The sequence below is a fragment of the Mus caroli genome, unplaced genomic scaffold, assembly GCF_978045245.1.
Source record: "Mus caroli unplaced genomic scaffold, Mus_caroli_1 scaffold_9, whole genome shotgun sequence".
NCBI lineage: Eukaryota > Metazoa > Chordata > Mammalia > Rodentia > Muridae > Mus > Mus caroli.
Window position 1 is genome coordinate 33,441,210 of NW_028227264.1, and position 27,321 is coordinate 33,468,530.

Here is a 27,321-nt window from a genome sequence, read left to right on the forward strand (position 1 = left end):
TAAAAAGGCCACACCGATGATGATTGTATTAGTCTCTGATGTCTGTTTCCCAACTGGATCCAGATGAAAAACCAAGATATCAGGAGTTCAGGCCGATCAGTTCAGCATGACTGACTATGAAATTCTCCAAGGCTGTATATTCTGTAATATATAAATCTCAAGACAAAAATTTAGTATCATCAAAATAAGCTGTTTTTTTTTTTTTGTTTTTTTTTTTTTTTTTGATTATCTGGAATCTAGTTCTCATGGGGCCTCCCTCTATCAAAACTGATCCATATAAATCTGGAAGGTGTAAACACCTTAATCACCTTTTCCAAAAACACAATGACACCTTTTCCCCAAATCAGCATATCCTTCAGCCAGTAACCAGGAGCACCTGTAGCTGGCCCTCTGTCCCAGAGGAACAATAGAACCATCACAATACTCAAAAATCACACACATTTTATTCTATTTAGTCCTTTGTAATTTGACATGTCAGAATTTAAATCCGAAATTCCCATCATATCCACCTTCGACCGAATATGAGTATCCCATAAGATTTATTAGGGCACTCTCTACTTTGAGCCACAGACATTTATTTAATTAATATCCATTATAATATCTATTTGTTATGCTCTCTACCTGGAGCCACAGACTTCTATTAATTAATACCTGTTCACAGCAGGTGATTATCACTGCTCTCTCTACTTGGAGTCAGTGACTAATATTCCCTCTCTAGTTCTGAACATGAAATTTCTCATAAATAATAAGCTGTCTGCCTAAAGCAGGCAGCCTGACTCTCTGCCAGGAACCACAGACATTTATTTATACTTTCTATCTGTTGTGCTCTCTACCAGGAACCACAGACATTTATTTAATTAATACCTATTATAATATCTGTTGTGCTATTTACCTAGAGCCACAGACTTCTATTAATTAATACCTGTTCATAGCAAGTGATTATTACTGCTCACTCTACTTGGAGTCAGTGACTAATATTCTTTAGCTGGTTCTGAACCACAGGTGAAATTTCCCATCTTTAGGTACATACTTACTTATAGGAGGCACCTTGTCAAACCAGGATTTAAACCTAAAATTCCCTTGGAGCCCACATTAGACATAATATGAGTATCCTGTAAGACTTATTAGAGCAATATATCTTTATAGCTTCTTCAAGTATGAAAAAGTTATATTTCTCTCTTTATAGAAATGGATTACATGGTCCAGAGTCCTTTGTACCTTTGTCTCCCAATTATTTATTTACAGGGAGAAGCTGAGTGTAAAAAGATCTGAGTTGTCTGTGTCCCTGTTTGAAGATGGGGGAGGCAGAGTGGGGAGAGAAAGATACTGGGAAGCAAATACAGAAAGGCTCTCTTAGACATAGATGCCTGTCTGCCATTCTCTGTAGGCTCCTAAAACCCAGTCAGCTTCAAATCCATACTGCTACAACCTAGGTTGTAGCACCATTCAGGGGTTGAGGGACAATGAATTTTTATCTCAGTTCAGATGAATTCAAATCAATACATTGGATGCCATTTTGTTGCAGCAAATTTCCTCCCAAATAAGCCCCAGCAAATGAAAACACAGCACAGTTAATATGATTACATGTTGTGCGCCTAGATTGGGCAGATATACTGATAAGCTACCATCTTCACATCTAATGAGACCTCTGAGAACTTGTGGTTTCTCCAGGCCATGTGCTCAGCTTTTCTTCTTCTTCCTCCTCCTTCTTTGCATCTTCTCCATTTTCCATTTTCTCCTTCTTCTCTCTCTCACCTTCTGTTCCACCTTCCCTTTTATCTGCCCAATCATCAGCTCTCCCTTATTTTACAAATTAAGGTGGGAAGCAGGTTTATAGGAAATCATCTGAGTGCTGTCTCATTCCTTGTTCACAACCTCTCACAGGAGAACGGAATTAACATCAACTATAATTAGCCCCAGGGCTATCCACAACACATGTTGCATGTTGTATACTGCATGTTGCACATTACATGTTATATATTACACCTAACATATTACTATCACATATTATATGTTAGAGATAGCTTAAATCATAATACAATTTAGATTTGTTGTTTTAAACAGTCATTTTTTTAAATTAAGAAAAGAAAAATAATGAATGTTAGGTCAATATTTAGCATTTGTGATGTTCATCGTGTTTCAAAGTCTAATATGCAGTGCTTCTCACGCATTTTATGAACCTCCATGTATTTTCTGTATCTTCTATGTATCTGATTGCCACTGGTTCTTGAGCTATCTGAGTTCCTTTACTCATCTCTATTTTTACTGTGCAAACATACCATTTTTACATGTAAATCTACTCAGTTTCTGTTTGCTTGCCTTGATCACCTCTGTTATTGTCTTCACAGGCCCCTTGGTGTTTCTCTATGCCCTTTGTTCCTATAAGAACAAATATTATGTTTAGAGTCCAGCTTAAGCCTCACTAAGCATCATTTCTTTTACCCAAGCCAAACATTATTTTCAGTTACTGTATCTTCCCAATGAGAAATCATTTTTCAGTTCCTAATTGTTGAGATGAAATACCTTGTTAGAACTATGAAGTGTGTCTCAGATGGACAGAATTGGGTAAGTCAGAGCATTACATGTTCTTCAGCTGGAAGCTATACTGTTTCCCAAGTCTTACTTTACAGCATGGCCATGTGGAATTTGCCCCCTGGTTCCCTCTTCTGACCACTGAAGTTCCTCTCCTCTGTAAGCTCTTTAGGGTTGCATCCTACAGGACCTCAATGTTTTTGTCAAGTGAATATCAGTTGATTCCCATTCACTGATAATTGTTTTACTTTCTGGGTTTCTTTCAGTTTTTATTTCTTGGAACCCAGCTGTTACTTTTCTAGCTAAAAGTGCCCCCAAGTACAAAATTCTGCCCTGAGTCAGGAATGAGATCCTTTCAATTCAGCCTCTAATGACATCTTGTTCTCTTGTTTCTTACACACTGGGTGCATATTTCTGACTTACATTTTGTGTTTTCATTATATTTTCTATAAACTTATTGGCGTACATGCATATTAGGGAATTTTTCACACATAGTAGAATATTAAGTTTTCAAAAAATTATGTAGAACATAATTGAAAATTTTCTTGATTGTAATTTGGTGCCTTAGCACATAAATTCAATTTATATAAACTTTGTGTTTTATTTTTATTTTTGACAGTATATTATCTTGATATATTTTTATATTAAAGAGAAAAAAACAAAATTTTGGTTTCCTAGTATATTTGTGTATTTTTGGAGATCTATTTTCTGTTTCTATTATATTTTATATGTATATTAACTTACATGCAAATTTGTTCTTCCATTCATCTATACTATTACTTTCATCAAATTACATTGAACATGACTGACTTGCATTGGTTATATTTTGATGTCTATTATTGAATTCAACATATATATTTCTCATTTCATTGTATGGCTATTTGAGTTAAAACATCTTCTTGATTTATTTTCCATTCCAAGTAAAATGGGAAAAAAATTCCAAGCAGGCAAAGTGATGATGATGATGATGGTGATGATTATTATTATTATTATTATTATTATTATTGACTTTAATGAATTAGGAAGCCTAGGATGAAGGCCTCTAGGATATAAATTCTTTGTGATTTTTAAATGAAAATTGGAAAATAGTCAAACTAAACTAAGATAAAACTATTGTGTGTTTCATCACTATGGTTTATATCTTTATTTATATTATAGGAAGATATCTCTCTTGTCACTAATATGTCCGTAAACTGCAAAGTTAGGTAACGTCTATCAACATTAATTCCAGATATTTGTCTCATTATTTCCCATTCAAGATTTATGCAGTCCCTCAGTTCTGACTTGGAAGACCTTCACTAACAGACACCATCAGTGGTTCTATATCTTGGCTACTGTGAATAATTCTGTAATGCAAAGAGGAGATCAGGAACCTCTTTGAATTATCAATGATAGAATCTCTTTGAACACATATGTTGAAGAGTTATAGTTGGAACCTATAGTAGACCTAACGTTGGATTATGTTGAAGTGTAACTAGACAGTTATATCCATAATTACTGTATTAATGTTCTTACTCCTGAACAGTGTGTGTTTGTCTTCACAATCTTGTTAGAAATATTGGGGTGTGTGTATGTGTGTGTGTCTGTGTGTATGTGTATATTTATAGGATTATCTCCATGTACTTTTATTTAACATTTCTCTGATGGCCATATGACCATTAGATATAACCATTAATATGTATTTGTTAAACATTTGTTTTCAGTTGTTTGTTCTATTAATACTTAAACATTATCGTTAGACACAAGCATTATACTTATTAATGGTATACAGTATTTGATCCATACACACTGCTTAATGTTTAAATCAGGTTAAATGTATTTAGGATGTCAAATGTTAATTATATATTTACATAAAACATTTCAAAATCATTTTTTAGCTTGTTGGAGCAATCTAGCTTGTTGAAACAATGTATAGTATATTTTTGTTTTCAGAATTAGCACAGTATTGATATTATGTACAAACTTCTTGCTCTCATTTACCTGAAGCTTAACATCATTATGTCACTTCTTCCTTTCTCAAGGGATCAACTAAGCCTACAGAAACCACCATTATTCTATCAACTTTTCTTGTATTAAAAAATCCCAGGTATATAAGGATCATGTGGTACTTGTAATTCTATATCTGGCCTGTTTTCAGTTAAAATGGTGTTCTTTAGGTTTATGTTTGTTGTTAAAATTAGCTGCATCTTCTTTTTTTAAGGATAATGATAATCTATTGTGGAAAACCACCTTGGTTTGTTCATATAACCATTAACAGATATACATTGTTTCTAAGCTAGACTGCTATGAATAATGCATAAGTAGATGTGGGGATTCAGATTCCTTTCTTGCATACTGATTTTTTATCCTTTGCTTATGTATCCAATGTGAAACTATGGGATCTGAAGGCAATTTTAGTTTTAATTTTTGGAGGCGGCAGCACACTGTTTTCTATAATGACTTTATTAATTTGCCTTTCCACCAACAGTGTGCTAGGGTTCTCTTTTCTCTGTAACCTTGCCAGCATTTGTTATCTATCATCTTTCTGATAATAGACATGCTAACAACTATCAGGACATACCCTACTGTGCTTCTGATTTCCTTTTCTTGATATTGAGAAACTTCTCACATACTGCTGCCCATTTGAATGTTTTCATTAGGAAAAACTATCTATGTAGTTATATGAGATATTGCGAAAATGAATTCATATTGACCTGTAAGTCAAGAAACATCTTTTGATCAAGTGTGTTTCTAAACTGAAATTATGATTTCAGTGCCAAGGAAAGTGTCATTTCCTTCAGGATTGTATATTAACAATAAATCTGCACAATATAATACAAATATCATTGGAAATGTCATGTGTTTTTAGAATTAAAATATGATTTTTGTATAATTAAATAAAGGCAGTAGAATTTTGGAAATAGATGTAAACCTACATGCAAATCTGTTCTCTCATTCACCTATAAAAGTATTGCTTTTTAAAAATTACATTAAGCATAACTGACTTTCATTTGTCTATATTTTGATGTCTATTATTGATTTTAACATATATTTCTAATTACATTGCATTTTAGCTAGAAATTTTCTTGATCTGTTTTCCATTGTAAGTAAAATGGAAAGAAAATTTATTTGTTTCAGGTATAGAGTCATCTAATAATCATTGTCTCATGTCAAGCAGGCTGGGAATCTAATAATTGCTTGAAAGGTAATTACCTTGGTCTTCTTAATCTGGTGGCAATAACCTAGAGGACTCCTAGAGAGCTGCTAATCTTCAGTGTACATTGGAAACCAGAAGAATCTGAGTTAGTGGCAGTGAAGGAGCAGCATATAGGGTCTAGAGATGTCCTATACCTCTCCAGGGATAGCAAAGGCCAAGTGACAACCCAACCTGGGCTTCTTCCATGGCTTTTTATGTGGGCAACTTCTGTAAAGTGCCATTAAAATTTAGGGCATATTCTAAATTTATTACACTCAAGGCAATTACCAAAAGGTATGTCTGTAAGCCAACCTGATATAGATAATCTCTTGAGTCATCTATCATATGATTTAAGGTTGTATCAAGTTGACATTTAAAATTAACCAGTGCAGTGACCATTTACAGATAAATAAATAGTGAAGATAATAAACATGTATCATACAATAGAATACTGATAGGCTCATAAAAAGGTGAATCTTATTTTTTGAAAGCAAGTCAATGGATCTTATTTTACGAAAAATAACACATACATAGACAGGAAGACACTATACCCTTCCTCAAATTCATGGAAACAACAAAATGTTGACTGGAGTATGCAATAGTGATTGCTAAAGGAGGTTGACTATTTTAATTAGTCATGTGTTAAGATATCACACTGGGCTTGAGCACAAACTCAGCTGACAGTCTCATGGTCCCCAGAGGAGTCTCCACTCTCAGGTGCTCTAGTGCACCCAGAACCTTAGGATCACTGGTGAATAAAACACAACATATTTTCCAACATCATCAAGAGTGACTGAGACCAGCAGGATCTAGGGATGCAGGAACATGTCCCAACCAGTGGCTTGGGTTCCTTCCTGTCAGTTCTGGTATACTGTGAGTATAAACTTGGCAGACATTCCCACAGGCCCTAGAGGAGGTACCACTCAAAGACACTCTAGTATGCCCAGGATCTTAGGTTCCCAAGATCCTAGTGGCTTGGTCACACCAGAATCTCAGAGTCTTAGAGGCAGCTTGACTCTCAGGAACTCTGAAACACACAGAATCTCAGCATCACAGAATCCCAGAATCATAGAGATCATAGAGAAAGCTAGACTCTGAGAAGTTCTGACTCAACTGAAATTATAGATAGCACAGGCCCCAATCAGATATAGCAAGAGCAGGGAGCACTTGAGATAATCAGATGGTGGGAGGCAAGTTTAAGAACAGAAACAACAGAAACCAAGGTTACTTGGCATCATCAGAACCCAATTCTCCCAAAATAGCAAGTCCTGGATGCACCATCACACCAGAAAAGCAAGATATGGATCTAAAGTCACTTCTCATGATGATGAGGGAGGACTACAGGAAGGACATAAATACTCCATTAAAGAAATACAGTAGAACACAGGTGAAAATGTTGAAACCCTTAAAGAGGAAACACAAAAATCCCTTAAAGAATTACAGGAAAACACACACACACACACACACACACACACACACATACACACACACAGGTGAAGGAACTAAACAAAACCATCTAGGATCTAAAAATGGAGTAGAAAAGAAAAAAAAAAAAAAGAAATCACAAAGGGAGACCACAATGGAAATAGAAAATCTAGGAAAGAAGTCAGGAGCCATAGATGCAAGGTTCAACAACACAATACAAGAGATAGAAAAGAGAATCTCAGGTGCAAAAGATACCATAGAAAACATTGAGACAACAGTCAGAGAAAATGCAAATTGCAAAACGATTCTAACCCAAAACGTCCAGGAAATCCAGAACACAATAAGAAGACCAACCCTGAGGATAATAGGTATAGAAGAGAGTGAAGATTCCAAATTTAAAGGGCCAGTAAATACCTTCAACAAAATTATAGAAGAAAATTTCCCTAACCAAAAAAAGAGATGCCTATGAACATATAAGAAGCCTACAGAACTCCAAATAGTTAGGACCAGAAAAGAAATTATTCCTGACACATAATAATCAGAACATCAAATGCACAAAACAAAGAAAAATATTAAAAGCAGTAAGGGAAAAACATCAAGTAACACATAAAGGCAGACCTATCAGAACTACACATGACTTCTCTGCACAGTCTATGAAAGCCAGAAGATCCTGAGCAGATGTCATACAGACGAGAATACAGGCTACTATACTCAGCAAAACTCTTTATTACCATTGATGGAGAAACCAAAGTATTCCATGACAAAACCAAATTTACACAATATCTTCCCACAATTCCAGTCCTTCAAAGGATAATAAAGGTTAAATCTCCAACACAGGGAGGAAAACTATACCCTAGAAAAAGCAAGAAAATTATCTTTCAACAAACCTAAAAGAAGATAGCTACATGAACAGAATTCCAACTCTAAGAACAAAAATATAAGGAAGCAACAATGACTTTTTCTTAATATCTCTTAAAATCAATGGACTCAATTCCTCAATAAAAAGACATAGAATCACAGACTAGTAACATAAACAGGACCCAAAATTTTGCTGCATACAGAAAACCCACCTCAGTGACCAAGACAGACACTACCTCAGAATAATGGAAAACAATTTTCCAAACACATGGTCTCAAGAAACAATCTGGAGTAGCCATACTAACATCAAATAAAATCAACTTTCAACCTAAAGTTTTCAAAAAAGACAAGGAAGGACACTTCATACTCATCAAGGAAAAATCTACCAAGATGAGCTGTCAATTCTGAAAATCTATACTATAAATGCAAGGGCACCCACATTCATAAAAGAAGCTTTGCTAAAGCTCAAAGCACACATTGCACCACACACAATAATAGTGGGAGACTTCAACACCCCACTCTCATCAATGGACAGATCCTGGAAACAGAGGCTAAAGAGAGACACATTGAAACTAACAGAAGGTATGAAACAAATGGATTTAACAGATATCTACAGAACATTTTATTCTAAAATAAAAGATATATTGTCTTCTCAGCACCTCGTGGTACCTTCTTCTAAACTGACCATATAGTCATGCACAAAACAGGTCTCAACAAACAGAAGATGATTGAAATAATCCCATGCATCCTATCAGATCACCACAAACTAAAGCTGATCTTCAATAACAACATAAATAATAAAAAGCCCACATACAGGTGGAAGCTGAACAATACTCTACTCAATGATAATATGGTCAAGGAAGAAATAAAGAAAGAAATCAAAGATGCTTTAGAGTTTAATGATAATGAAGCCACAGCATACCCAAACAAATGGGACACAAAGACAACAATCCTGAGATGAAAACTCATAGCTCTGAGTGACTCCAAAAAGAAACTGGAGAAAGGATACACTAGTAGCTTGACAGCACATCTGAAATGTAAAGAACAAATAGAAGCAAATTCACCCAAAAAGAATAAATGGCAAGAATTCATCAAACCCAGTGTTGAAATCAACCAAGGGGAAACAAAAGAATTATACAAATAATCAACCAAACCAGGAGAAGGTTCTTTGAAAAAAATCAACAAAATAGATAAACTCTTTGACAGACTAACTAGAGGTCACAGAGACAATATCCTAATTAGCAAAATCAGAAATGAAAAGGAAGACATAACAACAGAAACAGAGGAAATTCCCTCCCCCCACCCCCCAAAAAAGATCAGATCCTACTATAAAAGGCTATACTCAGCATAATTGGAAATCCTGGATGGAATGGACAATTTTCTAGACAGATGCCAAGTACCAAAGTTAAGTCAGATGGTCATATTTACTATATTAATCCTGCCAATCCATGAGCATGGGGGTTCTTTCCATCTACTAAGATCTTCTTTGATTTCTTTCTTCAGACACTTGAAGTTCTTATCATACAGATCTTTCACTTCCTTAGAGTCAACAAAGGTATTTTATATTATTTGTGACTATTGTGAAGGGTATTGTTTCCCTAATTACTTTCCCAGCCTGTTTATCCTTTGCATAGAGGAATACCACTGATTTGTTTGAGTTAATTTTATATCTAGCCACTTTGCTGAAGTTGTTCATCAGGTTTAGGAGTTCCCTGGTGGAATTTTTGGGGTCACTTAAGTATACTATCATGTCATCTGCAAATAGTGATATTTTGACTTCTTCATTTCCAATTTGTATTCCTTTTATCTCCTTTTGTTGTCAAATTGCTCTGGCTAGGACTTCAGATGAAAAACCAAAAAATCAGGATTTTTAGGAGGTCAGTTCAGTATGTCTGATGATGAAATTCACCAAGGCTGTATAATCTGTAATATATAAATCTCTAAACAAAGTTTTAGTATCATCAAGATAAACTTTTTGTTTCATTCTCTGGAATATAGTTCTCAGGGGGTCTACACCTATCAAATCTGATCCATATAAATCTGGAAGATGTAAATACCTTAATCATCTTTTCCAAAAATACAAAGACAAAATCTTTTCCCCAAATGAGCACATCCTTCAGCCAGTAACCAGGAAAACCTGTAGCTTGCCCTCTGTAGTAGAGGAACAATAAAACCACCACAATACTCAAAATCACACACATTTTAGTCTATTTAGGCCTTTCTAATTTGTCAAGTCAGGATTTAAACCCAAAAAGTCCTGTGGATCCCACCTTAGACAGAATATGAGTCTTCTACAGATTTTATTATACCACCTTTAAAAAAAAAATTCACACTTCTATTTTCCTTCCCTCCCCTCTCCCCCCCTTTCCTTCCCTTCCCTTCTCCTTTCCTTTCTATACCTACTGAAAGTAAGCAGCTTGTCAAACCAGGATTTAAACCCAAAATTCCTGTCGTGCCCACATTTGACAGAGTATGAGTATCCCATAAGACTTATTAGGGTGTTCTCTACCTTGAGCCATAGACATTTATTTAATTAATACCCATTATAATATCTATTTGTTATGCTCTCTACCTGGAGCCACAGACTTCTATTAATTAATACCTGTTCATAGCAGGCAATTATCACTGCTCTCTCTACTTGGAGTCAGTGACTAATATTCCCTATCTAGTTATAAACATGAAAATTCTTATAATTAATAAGCTGTCTGCCTATAGCAGCCATCCTGTCTGTTGTGCTCTCTACCAGGAACTGAAAGAAAATGAAATTTAAGACCTGTGATTCATGTAACTCATGTCAACTAGTCCAAAGAGTTGTTTGTGAGCTTAGAAGCCTGGGGCTGAGAACATTGTGGAGTAGGCCAGGACATGTCTGGACCCCTAAAACCCAGTCAGCTTCACATCCATACTGCTACAACCTAGGTCACTGCCCAAGCACCATTCAGGTTTTGTGAGTCAGTGAATTTTTATCTCAGGTTAGTTGAATTCAAATAAACACGTTGGGAGCCATTTTGTTGCAGCAAATCTCCTCCCAAATAAGCTCCAGCAAATAAAAACACAGCATGGTTAATATGATTACATGTTGTGCGCCTAGATTGGGAAGATCTACTGCTACACTACCATCTTCCACAGCTTATGAGACCCCTTACAACTTACAGTTTCTTCAGGCCACCTGCTTCTGCTCAGCTTTTCTTCTTCCTCCTACTCAGTGTCCTCTCCCCCCGCATCTTCTGCTCCACCTTCCCTTTTATCTGTCCAATCATCAGCTCTCCTTTATTTTACAAATTAAGGTGGGAGGTAGATTTACAGGAAATCTTCTGAGTGCTGACTCATTCTTTGTTCACAACCATTCAAGGGAGAATGAAATTAACATCAAGTATAAATAGCCCCAGGACTATCCACAACAGTGTAGAGGCATTTCCTTGGGTGCTAGGAACAGACCTGAGTCTAGGGCAAAAGGGCCATCGAAAGGACACACTGTTCCTGATTTGATCCTGAGCTCTTAAGACTTAAAAAATCTGTCCAGATTTTGAGACTCAGATAATAGCAAAACAATACTCAGGCTATGGATAATACTTCAGGCATGGTATCATTGTACTTTTGCATTATCTCACTGTTCATGCACCAGAAACCTACAAAAGCCTTCTCCTCCATGCAACTCTCTATTGTCTGTCTTCCCCATCAGAGACATCTGCCATTCTGTTCTTCTCAAAAAATCGCCTGTGTGAGGTGTGTTGTATGGTCTGACTTTTCAGTATTACTTGATGCTTAAGTGCCAAGATGTCCTTGTACCAGAAAAACCCTTCACTGATTTTTGACTAGATGTTGATTAAATAGAAAGAGAATTTTCAAGGAGTCTCTGACCCTTGAAACCTAGTGTGTTGAAATACCTGCCAAGTCAATGTAGTACCATTTGGGAAAAATAATATACAGATCAAATTATACATAAGAAAGAGACACTTTTGCTGGGTGTGTGGGGAGTAACCTCTTAGAGGCAAGGGGGAGGGGGCATGGCGTGGGGCTTTCCACGGGGGAAACCAGGGACAACAATTGAAATATAAACAAATAAAATAATTAATAAAAATAAATAAAAGTTGGTTAAGGATCAAAAGAAAAAAAAAATAGAAAGAGACGCAAAGTTATTTCAAAGGTAACCCTAACAGACACTGAACATGTTTTAAAAATTCATTTGAATGAATAATACACATGGTGTTATGCCAACAATAATGGAATGAAATGAAAACAAGAAAAGAATTCATTTGATAGATAGAATTCTTTGTTTCAAATTATTTTCTTGAGAGTGCAATTTAATATTCTTATAGTTTTATAATTTTCTATTTTAGTCATTACTTTATTCACAATTGTTGCTTTTCTTCATTGTCTTACACAATAACGATTGGTTTTATATAAATGGCTCTTTACAGTCTCAGATATGGGTTTCTTTATTTCTTTGTATCTTTCATATTCAGTCATTTATTTGAACTGATATGTCAAAAGGAACCTGTTACTACCATCTGCATTTTTTTTGTACCTTATACTACTTTACCAAATCAAGACAGAGAAAAGCGTACCAAATCTTTTAATGTTATATAAAATAATATGTAATGTTTAAAACATTCTATATGGTTATTTTGCATCCATTCCATTCCTAGTTCTGGTACTTGAACTCAGAGTAATTTCATTTATATGTAAGCTTTGCTTGATATCTCTCAATACAAGATGAAATGTCCAGTTCAAATAACCCAGCAGATCATCTAATCAAGCTCCTTTGTTTCTCAGAGGCACAGCCAGGTATGGAGCATGCTGCTGGTCTTGCCCATTACCAGGGATTTTTCTAGAACCCAGTCCTACTAGCTCTCCCTTTGGTGTTCTTCCCTGAATCCACTTGTCATTTGACTGAAGAAAGACAAGGGAACTTGAGATTGAGAGCCATAAATCTAACACATCTCATCACATTCAAAGGTCAAGTTGTGAATTATTGTCAATGCTTGAGCTAGAATTTTTTCAATGTAATGCATAATTCTGTTCTAAGATACATGAAAAATAAGATTCATTTAAAATTTGGAAGTAAATTTGAAGCTATGTTAAATAATGGTAACATTAGATCAATTCTTCCTGCTGAGTACTTCCTGGCATGTAATGCATTTCCACTAGCACCTTAAATATATTGAAGAATTATTCTGTAATAAAGCATACACAGATAATAGCATTTTAAAAATTTATCCATATTATTGGCCTGATACCACAGAACACATGAGTTTTAAATGGAGTTATAAAAGTCTCTTTTATTATGTTTAAATTTTTATTTAAAAAAAAGTGAGCTATTACTCTCTGACTCAGGAATTCACAATTTTCTTACTCAAATGAACCTGGTTTCCAGATGTAATGAAATAAGAAAATAACTACAAACCCCATGCTACCATATTGATCACGTGCTTTGGGCATAACAACCAAAGCTCTGAGGTAGATAATGTTGCTTACACTTCTCCCCATGACAGATAGGCAAGGTCCAGTCCAGAATTTTCATCAGTAAAGAATGCTGACCTGGGAAGTATATGGAGGGGGACAAGAAACATTTAAAATACCAAGGGTCCACTTACTCTTTATGCTAGCAGTGGCTGAACTAATAAAAGTCAGGGGTTATTGAAAATATATCTTTCTATCTGTGGTATTTTTCTGTAGCAGTTATCACCACTGGGCCTGAGGGCTTTGACAAAGGAGCTTTTTAACATGAAAGCTGCAAGAAGCAAGTCCACAGCTGAAGAGTCAGAGGCCCAAGTGGTCCTTTGTAAAAAATAAACTGGGAGGTTGTTAGGCACTTGTGTGCAGGAACCTCTTCCCCTTCGGGTCACAGATGCAACTTGCAGACTTGTTTCCTCTTTTCCAAGCATGGTGAGAAATGTGGCCAAATGAGGTACTTCTATGAATAGCCAATCTGAAGCCTTTAAAACTCCTAGCTACTGTGATGATGACTCTCTAAGGAAATAAAGGAGAAGTAAATAGACTCTGAAGTAGAAATGAAAAAATAAAATAAGAAAAAAGTTTCAGTTAAAGTTTAGTGGCAATTAAATTTCTAATTTAAAACCTCCTAATTTTCAACATGTATCTTGAAATAATATTTACAACTATCGAATAAGTGCAACCATATTATTAGTAGTACTTCAGGTGTATTATTAATTTCTTGTATGTGGATTATGTATCCTTGTGTGCAAATGTGTGGAGATTGTTTATTATGTGTATGATTGTGTTTATGTGTGTGTGTGTGAGTGTGTGTGTGTGTGTATAAGGAGACCACAGATGCTTGTCAGTTCCTGTCTTATGTTTTTCTCCTTACTTTTTAAAAACAGGATCCCACACTAAAAAGAGTGCTCATCTATTCAGCAAGACAACCTAGCCAGCAATCTCCAAGACTTAGCCCAGTCTCTACTATAATAAGAGAAATGTATTACCATGACTAGCTTTTTACAGGTATATTCAAAAACATTGGCAAGCACTTTACACACTAAGGAATTTCACATTTCTCTTTTTTACTTCTTCACTGCTTTAAAAATGACAGACTGGCAACAAAGAATAATTGTATGAACAAGCTATAAGGTCAAAGGAGCACCAGGACTGATATGAACAGTAATTAGATGGGTCAGAGGGAAATGTGTTCATCTACATGATGTGTGGCCTCTTCAAACAGCAATGGTTCATGGATTTTCTTTCTTTCTTTCTTTCTTTCTTTCTTTCTTTCTTTCTTTCTTTCTTTCTTTCTTTCTTTCTTTCTTTCTTTTTTAGCATTTCAAACATAAGTACTGCACCTACAACATTCCACGTTCTCCCTGTTCTCTATCCAAATATTCCTGAGTATTCCCATTCATCCTCAAATTCATACTTCTGTAATTTACATTCTTTCATGCATATACATACATACTCAGACACACACACACAATTTATCTAGTGTTCTCCTATGAGTTTAGGGCTGAACATTTGTGATTTGAAAACTCAACAGGGAGCTCTTACATTTAAAAACTGTTTCTTCCTCCCTTAGCAGACATTAATTGCCTGTAGCTCTTCATTTAAGTGTAGAGCTTTTAAAGATTTCCCCCATCCAGACTGACACAACACACTTTTTTGGCTCTTTTTGGCAGCCATATTTATGTGATTTTTATGGGTGCAGCTTGACTGTTATATACAGGAGGCACCATCTCATAGCAGACATCCTTTGGTCCTTAAAAATCTTCCCATTCATGTCTCAGTTATGTTCCCCAAGCCTTAGATGTAGGGGCTATATTTAGATTTACCAGCTGGGGTTTGGACACCCAAAAGTCAGATATTCTTTATATTTGGACAAGTTGTAGGTTTCTATAATGGTGTCCATCTGCTGCAAAATGAAGCTCTTTTGATGAGAATTGGGCACTCTACTTATCTGTTGGTATAAGCATATTTAGTATAATAATAAGTATTAAGTAGTTGGGAATTGTACTTTCTGGGAAAGTGACAATAATAGGTTCTTCTTTAGAGTATATGACCTTATTAACTTTGTATAATTGTCATATTTACACTATGAAGCATGAATTTCCTCCTGTTAAGCAAGCTTTGTGTACAATTAGACAGCTGCTGTTTGCTCCAAAGATGTGAGCACCACTATTTTTACTGTTGTTAGTATGTTCTGTGCTGGTCATTATGTGGTTCATAGTCCAAAGCATCCTACTACTCTCTTGTCTTTAGTTCTCACTCTCTCTCTCACATATTTTTCAATTAATAGATTCAAATTGCTTGGTGATGATCTCTGAGCAGTTTACTGGTTTATGGAACACTGTAGAACCCTCGTGCATAGTTCATCCCCCCTTATTTCTCTTCTTTCTCTGTAATGTTTATTTCTTCCCCTCTTTCCAGACAACAAGTATGAAAATGCAATTGTGCTCCCACATCTGCAGTGGAAGAGATTGCAGGAAAGGACCAATAGTTGCATACACCTCAGAAGGGAGTTTTTTTTAATCACTCAAGGCTTTTGCATCTAAGTAGGATCAACTTTAGTTTTTTCAAGTGATTCTCTTTTCTAAAAACAAATAGTGCCTCTTCCATAACCTGTGTAAACACTGCACACATTAATTAGTATTGGCAGTCATGCTGAATTAAAATATCTCAACAGGAGGGACTTAACAGAATTCCCCATCTGAGAGGACTCTGGATCCTTGTTAAACAGGAATTCCTTTTATTGCTGCCACATGCAGGATAGCCCCATCAACCTCCCACTGATATCAATGAAACTGTTAGAATTAGAGATAACAATGCTCCCTATTTCAGAAACAAACACTTCATTGTTTAATAGCACCAGAAGCTATTATAAGACAGTTTAATCAAATAGAAAAATGATTAAAAATAAAGAATAATAGACATCAAACCAGAATAAAGATAATTATTTTCCTTTTTCTGTGCAATATGGAGGATTTATGAGTATGTATTTCTACTTATAAATATAATCTTTATCTATCATATCCTATCATGATCTTTGCTTCTTTTTTATTGAGAATTTTATATATAAGTACTGAAGTAATGTTACCTACATTTTTACTTCTCCTTTTCCATGTTCAAATATTCCTGAGTACCCCCATTCACTCTTAATTCAATTCAATTCAATTCAGTTCAATTCAATTCAATTCATTCTTCCTGAATTGTTTCTCTCTCTCTCTCTCTCTCTATCTCTCTGTTTCTCTCACACATACACACATCTATCTGGTATTCTCCTATCAACACTCATATCTCAATCATAAGGGTTGAACACTTGTGATCAGAAAACCTATCACGGAGCTCTTACATGTAGAAGAGTGGTTTTTCTGTATACTATCATATATGATTGCTTATCCACAGATAAGTATATATGCATCATATTTGGTGTATTAGATTTCATGAGAAACACATATATTTCCTCATTTGATACCTGTAGTTTTCCCAGTAAAGTTGCATGTATTTGTGCTTGATAGTAATTCAACCTGGAAAAACAGTGTAATGGAGACTAAAGTTCAAGGTAAGTATGAAAGATAGTGTTGCAGGACATTTGATCACACTGTGAACCCCTAGATTGTGTTATTTACTGAAGAAAACAAACTTGTTTTATGGCTCATTGCTAGCACAGAACTTTTATCTAAGAGATTGCTGTTTGTTAAAACAATTACTGTGGTACACCTCAGCCCCAGCACACACTCCAAGAGCTAAATAGAGTCAACCCTAGGTCAAGAGGTGGATCAAGTAGCCAGCTGACAGGGAGTGAACATAAATAAACAGAAAGGAAGATCTTTTAGTGGAAAAAGAAGGAGGAGGAGGAAGCAGAGGAGAAGGAGCAGGGCTAGGGCAAGGACAAGGGGGAAGGGAGAGGGAGGGGAAGGTCGTCCTCTTCAGAAGACAAGGCGACACCTACTCCAAGAAGACCCCACCTCCTAATAGTGCCACTCCCTGAACCATGCAAATTAAAACCACCACATCAGTCATAGAGACAATATATGCCATTATTAAGAAAATGGATGGAGTGGGAGATTGTTAGGTTAGATGAAAATTTCCAGGGTCAGAAAGGCAAGTATCACATTTACTTTCATGCATTATATTCATGGATGTGTGTGAGCACTTTACAACATGAAGGTAGAATGGTCAAACCTTTAGAAAAGGAGCCAGACAGTAGTGGCACACATCTTTAATCCCAGCACTTGGGAGGCAGAGGCAGGCAGATTTCTGAGTTTGAGGCCAGCCTGGACTACAGAGTGACTTCCAGGACAGCCAGGGATACACAGAGAAACCCTGCCTAGAAAAAACAAGCAAAAAACCAAAAAGCAAAAATAGAAAAGAAGGAAACTAACAATGTGGGAAAGGGTAGAAGAAGAGAGGAAAATAGTGTAAATATGAGCAAAGTACATAAAACACATGGGTGAAGAGTTCACAGTGAACTCTGTTACTTTGTAAGGTCATGGAATAAGTAAATTAGGAGACTAGAGACAGTCAAAATGTGAACTCTGGGTCAAGGAAAACCTCCTGATATTATAAGGAGGACAAAAGTAATTGAGAAAGACATCCATTAATAATCTCTACAAGTACATGCATTCATGGACACAAGTACCTGCCCACATATGTACCTGTACCCATGTGAATATGTATATTCACACATACCATACACACATGCGCCAGAGACAAAAGGGAAAACAAAGTAACAAAGAAAAAATTGAAAATCAACATTTGAAAGTGTGAACAGCTCAAAAAAGAAAAGAAGGAAAGAGAGAAAGAAGAAACAGGGAAGAGCGGGTAGAATAAACACAGATGCCAGATTATTGCTCTTGACAGGTCATAAAAGAAATTTTCAATTTAGAAGGGAAAAGATTCAGCACCCTGAGATGCAGACACAGAGCAGGCCAGGTGAACTTGTATAGATGTCTGCTTACTAATCAGTGTTTTGCATTTGATTGTGTGTTCTGGACACACAAAGTAGGAATTTCTGGTGAAGGAGGTTACTACTATGCTCTCCTTGTCCAAAATAAGTAAATAAATAAGTTCATTTTAAAGAGAACACAGTAGAACTCTGAGCCCTCTCTTTCATGTTATGCATTGTCCGTGCACCTGCATTCATGGGGAAAAACTTGACTCTGATTGTTTGGTCAGAAAGCACTTACTCAAATATTTCTCATTTTCTGTCTGGGCATAAAGCAAGCAAGGTGTTATCCCTTTGTCCCTGGAAGATCATGTGTCCTTCCAGTTTAGAACAGTATAAGCAGAAGGGCTAGTCATCAAGTACAACAGGAAGCTCTTACTAACACATCCTCTTCCACATCTACCTTTTCTTGAAAAGACAAGAGAGGTAGCATTTTCAGGAATGGACCACACCTTTTATGCCAACACTTGGGAGATACAGGCAGACAGATCTTTGAGTTCAAGGACATTTTGGTCTACAGAGAACACTCCAGGACCTCCAGTCAACATTATAGAGAGAAACTCTGTCTTAAAAGTAAACAAGCAAACAGGGCACCTTATAACTTTGTGTGTCTGAGGGATGAAAAAACAAGATGAGGCTTCAATTTTATATAGAAGCCATGCGCAACAGGCATGGGAAGTGGAAACTATCATTTAACAAGTACGTAATTATCAAATTTATGGAGATAAAAAGCAGTAAACATATTATGCAACTCTAGAATATATATATATATTTTTATTCTCCTTGCTTGGAGGGCTTTTATTTCTGTGGCACAGTTGTCTGTTGTTAAAGGCTTTCCAGAATCAACTGTGGTTGCAAGTCTTTAGTAACGCTTATTATAAAGCCTCCCCAGACCACAGCAAAGGTTCCTCATTCATTCTCACAGCTCCTAAGAGCCTTTATGTATCAGAAGATGGCCTAGTCGGCCATCTTTGGGAAGAGAGGCCCCTTGATCTTACAAACTTTATATGTCTCAGGACAGGGGAGTGCCAGGGCCAAGAAGTGGGAGTGGGTGGGTAGGGGAGTTGTGGGGGAAGGTCTGGGGGATTTTGGGATAGCATTTGAAATGTAAATGAAGAAAATACCTAATTAAAAAATAAATAAAAAAAAAGCAACTCTAGAATATTATAGAATCATGAAAAATATTCAGGAAATATTAGGAGGATCAGCTGTACCAAAAACTGAGGTATAATTGCCATAGGTTCTATTGGAAAGTTAGACTTATGGAAAAACTAGAAGGACACACTGACTTCAGTTGCATCCATATGAGCTGAGGCTAGATGCTAGAAGTATGGAGCATTGCTCATGTGTTTACTGTGAGTGGAAAAAAATGTTTAGAAAAAGATTGGAGATAATCCCAGGAGTTACTGAGTTAACTTTTAAAAACATTTTTATGCATAATAACATTTTCACCCATAATAAAATTTCACCAACCTAACCTCTTACTGACCTAAAATAAGATCCACATATTTCTGTGTAGTATCTATAATGTAATGTACATATCTTTGCTTCCTCTGGGAAGTATTGTTTCTTGGCTAGATAAAAGCAAGAAGTCAAGCTATTGTTTGCTTTGTATTCTACTTTGCTCTGATGCTTTGAAAATACAGTACCCAAAAGTGACTTGGGAAAGTAAGTGTTTATTTTGCTTACGGGTTTTGACCCCAGGGGATCACTGAGTGATGTTGGGGCAGAATCTTCAGCAGAAGCAGACGCATTAACCAAATGTGAACACTGATTGCTGTCTTGCATTGTGGCTCAAGTTCACTTATTTTTCTTATGTCTCCAAGAACCACATCCTAAGGTGTAATACAGACCACAGTTAGCTGAGGCATCCTGTGTTAATCATTAATGGAAAAAAACAAAAAACAAAACAAAACAAAAACAAGCAAGCAAAAAAAGAAAAAAAAAAAAACAAGCCCCCACAGACTTGCCTTCAGGACAATCTGAAGGAAACACATTTGGAATTTGAGGCTCTCTCTTCCCAGATGACCTTAGCTTGTGGTCAAACTTTTGATGAGAAACTAAATTGCATAAGTTTGTACAAACTCATAATTATTCTATAAAAGAAAACTGTAGTGGTTTTAATAAGAATGTCAGCTGTAGACTCATGTAATTGAATGTTTGGCCCATGTCTTAGTTAAAGTTTTCCTGCTGTGAACAGACACCATCACCAAGGCAACTCTTATAAGAACAACATTTAACTGGGGCTGGCATACAGGTTCAAAGGTTCAGTCCGTAATCATCAAGGCAGGAAGCATGGCAGTATCCAGGCAGGCAGGGTGCAGGAGAAGCTGAGAGTTCTACATCTTCGTCTGGAGGCTGCTAGAAGAATACTGACTTTCCAGAAGCTAAGTTGAGGGTCTTATAACCCACACACACAGCGACACACCTACTCCAATGGAGCTACACCTACTCCAACAGCACCACACCTTCTAATAGTGCCAGTCCATGGGCTGAGTGTATGTAAACCATCACAGCTTGTTTAAAAGTACCAATATTTGAAGGTGTGGCCTTGTTGGAGGACATGTGTCACTGTGGAAGTGGGATTTAAGGTCTTAATTGCTCAGGGAAGGCCTAGTGTGGCACATAGTCTCCTGTTGCCTACTGATCAAGATGTAGAACTCTCAGCTCCTTCTTCAGCACCATATCTTCTTGCATGACATCATGTTTCTCACCATGAAGATAATACACTCAACCTTTGAACTATAAGTTAGCCCTAATTAAAAATTTTCTTTTGTATGGGTTGCAGCAGTCATGGTGTCTCCTCACAGCAATACAATCCTAACTAGACAACAGATAAAGAGATATGTATATCTGCTGTTCATCTATATTAACTAACTCTTTATGTTTAAGGAAACATATACTGATATAGAAAACCTTAAATAGAGATGTTTTTATAGAAATATGATGCCAGATTACTGCCCTTGCCACATCTAGCTTTATATACTGAGAGAGTAATAAAGTAATTACAGAATTTTACAATCTCAACTACTTAATAATATACTGATGAGTTTGCGACCAAATATCTTAGTTTCTTAGTGAATAATGAGAAAAACATATAAGGTAAATATGAAAATTCAAGGAATACAGTATAATAGAATATCTGTATAAAATATACAAGTGTAGAAACTATCATTCAATGCAGGTATCAATGTTTTGATCTAGATGTATATTTGTCTAAAGTGAGTGAATGATCAACCACTGGTATTCAGATTTAACACTGGTAAAATTCTGTTTACTCCAGTGCAAATGCATGCTCTTGAGAACCAAACCCAAGGAAACACAAACCTAAAACTTGGGTCAACAGTCCATAGTATGGATTACAAGCAGAAGGGTGTTTAGATAAAATGGCATGGGCACTAGAACACTAGTGCAGTATTTTTAGGAACTCAGTCAAATGCATTTTCCTTGTTTTGAATGAATTGCCAAGGATAAACTGGTGAGGTAAGGTCCAAGGGGAAGAGTACTGATGACTGAGGTATATCCTTGGCTTTTCATTGCTCAACTGGGAGAAAACAGCTACCAGAGAGGTCTGCAACTTTCCTCTGCTACAGCATTCCAAATGTCAGCCATAGATCACCTGTGACAAGTATTTAATTCTTTGCCTCACCAGGGACAGTGTGCAACCTTCTGCCAGAGCTGAGGTGTTTTGTTTCATTTTGAAGCTGCCAACAATAGTTGTCTTTTTGGCCTTGCAGTAAGCTCTTATTCCATGTAGTATTAGCAACCCTGTCTCCTACCAGCTCTAAAAACAATCCCTGTTACATTGCTTTTTTATGTAAATCTTTATCAAGTCCCTGACACACATGAGTTTTACTACCATAATAATGGCTTTTTTGTTTTGATTTGTTTTATCCTAGGAAGCTACAAACAGCATGTACCTTTGCTCTTGTAAACAGAGTAAAATGTTAGAAAGCAATAATAAGGGAGGAAGGACAAATGTGTTTTATCAGGATTCTAGCGGGGAGAAAATATAAATTTGAACAAATAACAGGCAAGAAATTGTAGGTAATAGCTGAAATACACAAATTATATCCTAAATATATGAGCGACATTTAGGAATTAAGAGATATACTCCACTAGTCTGAGGAGAACATGTTAAGAGTCAAAGAAAGCCTTGCTTGCCATTTTCCAGACCACTTACAGAGCCTGTACCTAGACCATGAACTGATCTCAGAGCCAAATAGACTGCTTCTCTTTTGTCTCCTAATTGTGTACATGTTGACTAAATTTGTATCTCTAGTGTAATACTTAATAAAATAATAAATATCTAAAACATTGTTTCATTTCAGTCTTTAAAACTTAACAAATAGAATGGTTGTATGTGCTGTGCCCTCTGTTGCTAGATTGTATTGATAATATCATTTTTAAGACATGTGCAAACAGCAATATTATTGAACCAAATAATTTTTATGGGGTGAATTAGATGTTTGAGGCATGGAAGAAGAAACCCTGGTATTTAATATTCAATCTTGCATACAGATTGAGAAAAGAAAATGATGAAATGCTATTTTCAAGTAGAAAAAAAAAGTTCATTTGCAGAAATTAAAAGCTTTTTAAAATAAGTTGTTCTTGACATTTGTAAAAATAATTGCATGGTCAAGGGAAAATAAGATAGAAGATTATGTAGCTAAATGTTACAGATGTAAACTGTCTATGCAAGTCCAACCATTAGTGTTCATAAAAAAATTATTAGTTTTCATATCACTGTACCCATTTTGATTGAAAAAATCACCAGCCTGGAGGACATGGTATTTCTCCAAATATTTCAGCATACTAAGTTACTGCTATTGTGAGACAAGGGGCTTAGCTCTTTGATTGTGAATGAATGCTTTCATAAACTATCCAGTTTGGTTTCTCCATTTTAATAATATTTGTAATTATGCTAGCATTTTAACCTGAATTTGTATTCTTAGATTTAAAATTACCGTTTCTTTAATTTCATGTTCACATTAGTTTGTTGTGCATTGTTTCTTCCTTACATATTGAATTGCCTGTGGACATATGCAAAGCTTCAGTAAACTGCATATAATAAATTGCTTGGAAATGTGCCACAGTTCTGGTGTCAGGCAATTTCCAATATGTTTTCTCTGTTAAAAAGAGTTACAGTGTGAAGAGACATATTTTCTATCTATTAGGCATTGACTGTACCCCTGACCTAACCATGTCACTAAGATACATGCTGGATAATATTATGGGATTTGTAATAATGTTTTTAAATGGAACATATTCCCGTGGGACAGATTTTATGTGTGCTGTAGATATTGGGAAGAAAAGCATCCAGAGGCATATTACTCAAAGTGAAGCTGTCGATGGGTAATAGAGTCCTACAGTATTTGGGTGAAATGATACAGCTAGACTTATTTCATTTTCCAGTGGGGACCTCTTAAGTTGATGTGCTCTCAAAAATCTGTACGTTTTCTAAGCAGGAGAAAAATAAGCAAGGCTGATAAAATCATAAATCATTTTCCCATCAGTGCTGAAACTCTAATTTTCTTGCTTATTGCTTGAGTTGATAAAACAAATAAAAGAAGGAAACTCACAAAGAGATTTCTTTAATATGCAAAATGAATTTCAATGTACTCTCCTGCTGATGTTTTTATGGAAAAAAACCCTCACTCCACAGTAGATATGGAATGTAGAAATCTGCATTTAGATAGAAATATTATAAAATGCACGGTATGGTACAAAGTCCATCTCTTAATGGGGATGGCAAAGTGCTGCATTATACGGTTGACTGAGAAGACAGCATGCATATCGGTTTTCATGTCTTTGGTAACCAAGTGACTATGTTATGAGAGGCCTAGATTATTTTGAATCCTTGACAAATATTGATGAGAAAAAAAAATCATATAAAATGAGTGAAATCTTCTCCAAGTAAAAGTTTGGTGGCACTGATAGGATATGCTTATAATACACAAATTTTCTAAATTTTTTTCCTCAAATACTTTTAGTGAAAAAGATTTGTTCTGTTGGGTACATTCCATTGTACAGAAAAATACTATATAGCATCTAATTGTTACAGTTTAGCAGCAGAACTCAGAAATAATCGATTTGATTACCATGACTGTATTGTGTGGAAAGTTCTGAAATTTCATAGTCCTTCCCTAGCACAGATGTGGCAATTCTATGTGTAAAGATAAAGTTATCTCTTGTCTGTTGTTCTTGAGGTTGAGAGGAAAAGCTGATGAGTTGACACTTCGGAAACTCTGTATTTACATTTACATGTTTCAAAGGACATTTCTTTAGGCTGTTAGTAGAATTTAGTGCTACTGAGCATTTGTAAGATAACTACTAAAATGAAAAAGTAACTAGTTGGTGCAATGGAGACAAGTTGTTGAAAAGAATAATTGATTAATGAAAATTATAGGCATGAGACATCATAAACATTTAAGACATTTCATAATAGAACCGTTTCTAAAAATAATATAATACTTTATTTATGTATATCCACGGGGTCTTTAGCAGAAATAAACAGATGACAAAAGTGTGATAAAGGGAACTTACCCCATGTTATCTTCTTTGTTATAAAAATTGTTTTGAAAATTTTATACTTAGTATTCTGTTGATATAATTTCCAGTATCTCCCCCTTCCAATATCTTCTGTGTTCCTCACAATTCCTTTTTGAATGCATGGTTTCTTCTTTAATTATTATTGTTTTACACACACAAGCACAAACACACACACTCCTATACATGATTATGTATATAATATACTTAAATAATATATGCACATATATAATAAATACAATAATTTATGTGTAATTATATATTCTGTATAATTATGTGTTATAAATAATATAGCAGATATCATATAATAAATATAATAAATTACAGTAAATATCAAAGAGAATAATAATATGAGAGGATATATTAAAAGAAAGTAAATATTTGTTGGGAAAATATGATTTATATGTATGTGTATATATATATGATATATATGTATAGGATATATGTATAAGATACATATGTATAGGATATATGTATGTGTATATTTATCTGTGTGTATGTGCATGTATATGACATAGATGTGTGTGATATATAAGAATATGTATATGATGTATATGAATACATATGTAATATGTATGTATAAGTATATGTAATCAACCCTTTGAGCCTTATTAGTATTGTATGTATGTACATGTGTTTGGAGCTGACCTGTTGCAGTTGAATAGCTTTTCAGGGATCTTGTCCCTTTGACAACCTGATTTATTCTTTCTTTCTTTCTTTCTTTCTTTCTTTCTTTCTTTCTTTCTTTCTTTCTTTCTCTCTCTCTCTCTCTCTCTCTCTCTCTCTCTCTCTCTCTCTCTCTCTCTCTCTCTCTTTCTCTCTCTCACCATTGTAGCTCTTCATTTATAGGTGAAATTTTGCATCAGCTTACCATTATTCAGGCATTTTTTGCTTGTGAAATCATATTGTTGATATTCAATTAGTGTAATAGTCCTATTATGTCTAGATGATACAATTTCATAGCAACTTTTTTTTTGGCTGCCTGGTCTTTAATATCTTTCTACTCCCACTTTGTAATGTTCCCTGAACCTTCCTAAAGCATTGCTTTGTAAAATAATAATTAGCTCTGGACTTTCTATGTTTTAATTTTTTAACAGTTTTAAATCTGTAATAGCTCTTGTCTGTTGGAAGTAAAACATTGATTTGGTGAATGATGACAGCTACACTTATCTTTGGTTAAAAGGGTAAATATTTTCAATACTGTTAGAAAGTATATTGATTTAGGAATACAGAAATAATTTTTATCCTCTAGAGTTTATATCTCTAGACATGGTAGTTAGCTAGACTTATTTACCACATACTAAATAGGCCTTATAATAATATCAAAAAAGCTCAAAAATATTATAAGAGGATACATTAAAAGAATGTACTTATTAGTTGGAAAAAGTACAATAAATGGAAGAAGTTCTGGGCTTATCCCAACTGTCAAAGTTAAACAATGAAATGATCAATGACTTTAAAAGCCACAAAACTTTGTTCTGTGTAGGAGTGGATGGATTCATTGCAGAAATTTACCAGATTTTAAAAGAAATGCATGCTGGCAGGAGCCTGATATAGCTATCTCCCGAGAGACTCTGCCTGACAGTGCAGAAGGAGATGCTCACAGCCATCCATTGGACTGAGCACAGGTTCCCCAATGAAGGAGTTAGGGACAGGACCCAAGGAGCTGAAAGGGTTTGCAGCCCCATAGGAGGAACAATATGAACTAACCAGTAACCCCAGAGCTCCCAGGGACTAAATCACCAACCAAAGAGTACACATGATGGGACTCATGGCTCAAGCTACATATGCAGCAGAGGGTGGAAGGAGAGGCCCTTGTTCCTGTGAGGGCTCGATGCCCCATTATAGGAGAATTACAGGGCCAGGATGCAGGAATGGGTAAGTTGATAAGCAGAGGCAGAGGGGATCAGATAAGGAGAGGGGGTTTTGGAGGGAGATCAGGAAAGGTGATAACATCTGAAGTGTAAATAAAGAAAATATATAATAAAAAAATGCAACCAATATGTCTCAAATTATACCAAAAAATAAGTAGAAGAAATATTCCCAAACTCCTTGTGAGAAAACACTATTTTCTAACACCAAAGTCAGCTACAAACTTAACAACAAAGAGAACTAATAACTAATAACCATGTTTAATATAGATGAAAAATTCTAAATGAAATATTTTTTAAAATGAGTCCATATTTTTCACTAAATTCAACCACAGGGGTCCCCAGCATCTGTCTATTGATTGAGTGTAATATCTGCATCTGACTTTTTCAGCTGTGTCTTAGGTCTTTTGGAGGGCAGTCATGATAGGCCTCTTTTTATGACTATACCATAGCATCAGTAATACTGTCAGACCTTGGGACCTCCCCTTGAGCTGGATCTCACCTTGGGCCTGTAG